Source organism: Bos grunniens, chromosome 27 (assembly GCF_055505025.1).
Source record: "Bos grunniens cultivar Pamir isolate PY7600 chromosome 27, Bosgru_T2T1.0, whole genome shotgun sequence".
In the NCBI taxonomy this organism is placed as follows: Eukaryota; Metazoa; Chordata; class Mammalia; order Artiodactyla; family Bovidae; genus Bos; species Bos grunniens.
This window is the reverse complement of record NC_141191.1, coordinates 23,798,767-23,804,902: the sequence shown is the minus strand read 5'-3', so window position 1 is coordinate 23,804,902 and position 6,136 is coordinate 23,798,767.

The following is a 6,136-nucleotide window of genomic DNA, read 5'->3' as shown; positions in this document are numbered from 1 at the left end:
GGACCTTTGCTGGCAAAGTAATGTCTCTGCTTTTTAATATGCTGTCTAGGTTGGTCATAACTTTCCTTCCAAGGAGTAAGTGTCTTTTAATTTCATGGCGCAGTCACCATCTGCAGTGATTTTGGAGCCCCCCAAAATAAAGTCTGACACTGTTTCCACTGTTTCCCCATCTATTTCCCATGAAGTGATGGGACCAGATGCCATGATCTTAGTTTTCTGAATGTTGAGCTTTAAGCCAACTTTTTCACTCTCCTCTTTCACTTTCATCAAGAGGCTCTTTAGTTCTTCCTCACTTTCTGCCATAAGGGTGGTATCATCTGCATATCTGGGGTTATTGATATTTCTCCTGGCAATCTTGATTCCAGCTTGTGCTTCTTCCAGCCCAGCATTTCTCATGATGTACTCTGCATAGAAGTTAAATAAGCAGGGTGACAATATACAGCCTTGACATACTCCTTTTCCTATTTGGAACCAGTCTGTTGTTCCATGTCCAGTTCTAACTGTTGCTTCCTGAACTGCATACAGGTTTCTCAAGAGGCAGGTCAGGTGGTCTGGGATTCCCCTCTTTCAGAATTTTCCACAGTTTCTTGTGATCCACACAGTCAAAAACTTTGGCATAGTCAATAAAGCAGAAATAGATGTTTCTCTGGAACTCTCTTGCTTTTTCAATGATCCAGCAGATGTTGGCAATTTGATCTCTGGTTCCTCTGCCTTTTCTAAATCCAGCTTAAACATCTGGAAGTTCATGGTTCACGTATTGCTGAAGCCTGGCTTGGAGAATTTTGAGCATTACTTTACTAGTGTGTGAGATGAGTGTAATTGTGCGGTAGTTTGAGCTTATTTTGGCATTGCCTTTCTTTGGGATTGGAATGAAAACTGACCTTTTCCAGTCCTGTGGCCACTGCTGAGTTTTCCAAACTTGCTGGCATATTGAGTGCTGCACTTTCACACCATCATCTTTTAGGATTTGAAGTAGCTCAGTTGGAATTCCATCACCTCCACTAGCTTTGTTCGTAGTGATGCTTCCTAAGGCCCACTTGACTTCACATTCCAGGATATCTTGCTCTAAGTGAATGATCACACCATCATAATTATCTGGGTACTTGTATGCATATAACAAATAGAAGAATACTGGCAAATTGGTAAAAATTCCCCAAACTGGGAGCTACCCAATAAGGTATATAATCGTTTTCTAATTTTCAAAATAGTATTTGTTTGGAGTTCAAGCTAACTCAAGGAAACTAACTGCTAATTGTTCGAATTTAAGGAAATATAGGGGAAATACTTGCAAGCAATTAATTCATTGCAGCCTTTCTCAAACTTTACTATTTAAGACACTGTTCATTCCTCTACAGCAGGAATAGCTCATTGCAGTCTTTCAGTTTTATACTTTCTTTTGAATTTATTCATTTCTTCCCAGTGCTTTCTTAAGTCAAAATTCTCATCCATCCTTTTTTTTTTTAACCCAGAAAAGAAAAATTTTTCTAAGTTGTTCAATAGAGTTCCTAAAATGACAGCAAATGAATCCTATAAAGGTTACAAGAGTAAATGAAACCTTTCCCCTTTATATCCTATGTGAAATTTACAGGAATAAATAAATTCACCTTATAAGCCATGTGTTGAAGAAACAGAATAAGCTATATGTGTCTGTAAGTTGAAAGCTTTGATTTAATGGACATTCCACCAGCTTCTTCCATCCTGTGATTCTGGTACCATCATATCTGCTTTGTCACCTGATCAAGTCTTTCTTCCCTGACTTGGCATGATCATGCTGATTGTGCAACATTCCAACACAAAACACTTTATTCCATTACAGAGGAGACAGATAAATCACATTATGAGACATGTGACCAAGATGACGCCTTGACACACAACTTTATTTCTTATTCCCCATTGAGATGACTCAACATATACAGAGAAAACCTTTCCTGCCATTAAAAATCAGAAAGATGCTCTGTGTGTGTGTGTGTGTGTGTGTTATTTGCTCAGTTGTGTCCAAATTTTTGCTCTACCTAGACCTTTTTAGTTTCATGTTTCTGTGGAGATGGTGTTTTTATTTAGGTTCCCTGAAAAACAGACCCTGAGATAGAAATTTTCATGTAGGAATTTTAGGATCAAAACTTGTAGGAAGTACAGGGAACAGAATTGGGTGAAGGAGGACTTTAACTTAGCCGGTCCCACAGGGTGCTCTGGAGTTGGGATGGCTCTGAAGCATTGTCCTAAACTAAATATGGAGGATGGTTCTGTATAAGCCTGCTTTGAGTGGTTATTGGATGTGGGCTGCCCCCAGGAATAGTGGCTCCCCTTAGTCCAGAAATTCTCAGGGAAGAAGTCAGCTAGGAACTGTCAGCATCTGACATTCCCACCTAGAGGAATGAGTGGGATCCTGAAGAGGGCATCTGGGGGTGTGCCACAGCACCCACTACTGACGAGCATGTAAAAGTGAGGTAGAAAGCTGTGCCAGCTCTACCATCGCCACTGCTCAGCGTCCCTCAAATTGTATGAAGCTCATAAACACCAAGAGCCTCAACTCCCTGCAGTTGCTCAGGGAGTTAGCTCTAATCCACCCAAAAGGAGAATCAGTGAACTCACCCCTGCTCACTAATTCAAGGTAATTATTTTATATGATGCTAAAAGTCACATAACTGGTTTACGGAAAGTGGCGAGATAACACTGGGTTAGGATGATCTATAAATTCAAGGGAGGATCCACTGAGGACAATTATCCAAGCCACAATTCTCAGAATTTAAGATGAAGCCACAATTCAAGATATCAGCAGTTGACTTGACTATGAATTTAACTCATTTGGAATCTCTTCCTCAATGGCACCCTCATATCTGGCCCATTGACTCTAGCCACTCAGTTTTCTAGAGTAAAATCACCAGAGCCACACACCATTTTGGATTGGGGTTAGAGAAGCACACACTTGAAAAAAATGACAAGTAAGTTGAAAATAAAAGTAGGACAAAATAACTGATTTTGAAAATTAAAAAAAAAAAAACAGAGAGAGAGGAAATACAGATAACGATAGATAATTCTTATTTAAAATGTAGAATTTTAGGCCAGAATATTAAAGAAATACAAGCCAGAAATTATGATAATCACAAAATTTTATGCACCTAGCAAATGTATTATAACATAAAAGAAAATAAAAAGTTAGCAATACAGGGAGGAATTTAATGATGCCTCTTTTATAATCAACAGATTATGCAGAGCAGAAATGATATGGAGATTTTGAATAATATAACCAATGATTTTTTTGGTTATCTGTATTAATGTCAAAATCTCTATTTATAATATTTTACTTCTAAAACAGTGAATTAATACAACTGTCTAAGGCTCATAGAATAGTTATATAAAAATTCATCATATACAAGGCATAATTTCAAACTTGATAAATTATAAAATTAGACAGTTTTCAAGGTATGACCTCAAACTACAGAAAATCTAATAATAATCTTAAATTAAATTTTTGGAATTAAAAGAAAAAAAGAAAATTGTTGCTTCATAATTTGTAGATCAAAGAAGAAACAAAAAGTAAAATGGTAGACTTCTTAAATTAGAAAAGGTATAGAATATTGCCTAATGAGCACTCAAAAAATTGTTTTAAGTCTTTGAGCCATCAAGTAAGTTATTAAAATAATGAACTTAAGAAGATTGGAAAAAACGAACAAGAGACACTTGAAAAACTGTAAGAAAGGCTTTAAACCATAAAGTAAATAAATAATTAGAAAACAAAAATACAAGGAAAAACAGATAACCATGAATATAGACAAAGCTAGGGCGAGAATGTCTTCTAGAAAACAGAAGTGTAAGGAGGATTGGGAAATTGATTTCCAGTATCAGAGACAAGAAAAAGAAATAAACAATCAGATCAAGAGGAGATGATAGTTTCTTAAATTATAAAAAGAGATTCATCATAAATAATCTGCATTCAACTATATATTTTTATTTTGCAACAAAGAAAAATATTCTATTTTATTCTACCATATAATCTATAATTAAAACAAAGAGCATTTTTCTTTGTTGCAAAATAAAAATATACAGTTGAATGGAGATTATTTATAATGAATCTCTTGTTTTTTGTTTTTTACTTAGCCTATCATATCCTCTTGATCTGATTGTTAATTTCCCTCTTCTTATCTCTGGTCTGGAATTCCATTTCCCAATCCTCCTTACTCTTCTCTTTCCTAGAAGACATTCTCACTCTGCTGCTAAGTCGCGTCAGTCGTGTCTGACTCTGTGCGACCCCATAAACAGTAGCCCACCAGGCTCCACCATCCCTAGGATTCTCCAGGCAAGAACACTGGAGTGGGTTGCCATTTCCTTCTCCAATATTCTCACTCTAGCTTTGTCTATATTTATGGTTATCTGCTCTTCCTTACATTTTTGTTTTCTAATTTATTTATTTATTTTGTGCTTTAAAGTCTTTCTTATAGTTTTTCAGGTGTCTCTCCTTTTTCCAATCTTGAGTTCATTATTTTAATAACTTAATGGCAAAAAGACTAGAACTATATACACAAATTGTTAACAATGATTAATGCTAGGGGAGTATAAGATTATAAAGGACTTGTGAACTATTAATTTTTACAAAGTCAAGTATTAATTACAGGATATCAAAAAAGTATTCCAATTTCAAAGGAAAACAAAATACATTAAAACATCCTTTTAATAATACCATAGTTATGTTTCTATTTATGAATGTAATAAATAATATTATCATTGATTTACTTCTGTGAAAGTACCAAATTCAAAACGAATACAATTATGTAAAGTTTAAAAATAAAATAAAATTAAAAAAAAAAATATATAAGACCCTAAAAAAAATTTTTTTTAAATGTAACATGATATTAATGTGCATGCACCTTCTCTAAATAGGCCTGGGGCTATTTGCTATAAGTAAATATCATAGAAGAGATATACTGCCCAACCTCTAGAAGGGTAGGGAACTCAGCTTTATTTCAATAGAATATTCAAAGCAAAGAGAATGAATGACAAGGAGATATAAGAAAGCTATGAGTTGAGTTTAAACTGTAGCTGGAGTCAAAATTGAATGAAGGCATAGTTGAATTTTGTGAAAGAAGTATAGAAAAAAAAAAGTAGTGGATTAAAAAAAAAAGTCCTCATTCACTTCTTTTCTGCCAGTTTTGTCCTTATTCAGTCATTACACAATTATTACAATTTTCACATATCCCAAGCACTGTGCTGACTCCAGGAGTACAAAGCTTAGAGCCAGTCTTTCACTTTACGTCACGCATGGTCTTGTAAGGAGTGGCATGAGCAAACTGCAAAGTCCCTACCCTACAGCACACTGTGTCACAGAGTGGCACTTTTTAAACCTTCCTGCATTCAAATCACCTGGAACACTGATCAGAACGCAGGTCTCCTGTGGCATCCAAGGTCTGGCATTCCTACCCGACATAACCAGCCTTTGACTAGAGCTTGAGGTGCAAATTATTGAGCCTCTCCCCTGTGCTCTGCCTCCAGTCTACCTACACAAGGCGCACACGTGGCTTCTCATTTTCCATCCACTCTTTTCCTATTTTTAGCTTCATTTTCTTCACTCAGCCTTTATTTCTCCTGAGATCATCCATACCTCTGTCTCTGTAAGCCTCCTTGAGCTGCAGTCCCTCCTACCCCACTGTCTGACATCAATTTCTGTATCTGCATCAGATTTTGTTTCCATGTGCTTGTGCTTAGTCTCTCAGTCATGTCCAGTTCTTGCGACACACTGTACTGTAGCCCGCCAGGCTCCTCTGTCCATGGAATTCTCCAGGCAAGAATACTGGAGTGGGTTGCCATTTCCTCCTCCTGGGATCTTCCCGACCGAGGAATCAAACCCAAGTTGTCTGCATTGCAGGCAGACTCTTAACTGACTGAGCTATGAGGGAAGCCCTGTTGTATACATACCCCATCTCAAACTCAACATGTCTAAAGACAAAATCAGTGTACATGTCCAGCTCTAACCAATCAGAAAATACTGGCCATTTTGAGTATCTGATATCTCAGTGAATAAAGCATCATTTATCAAGTCATGCAAACTCCAAATCTTAAGACTCTCCACTTAATCCAGACCACACCAAGCCTATTGAACCTCTTAATTTTATTTCTAATCCATTCATCCTCCCCTTTCCCC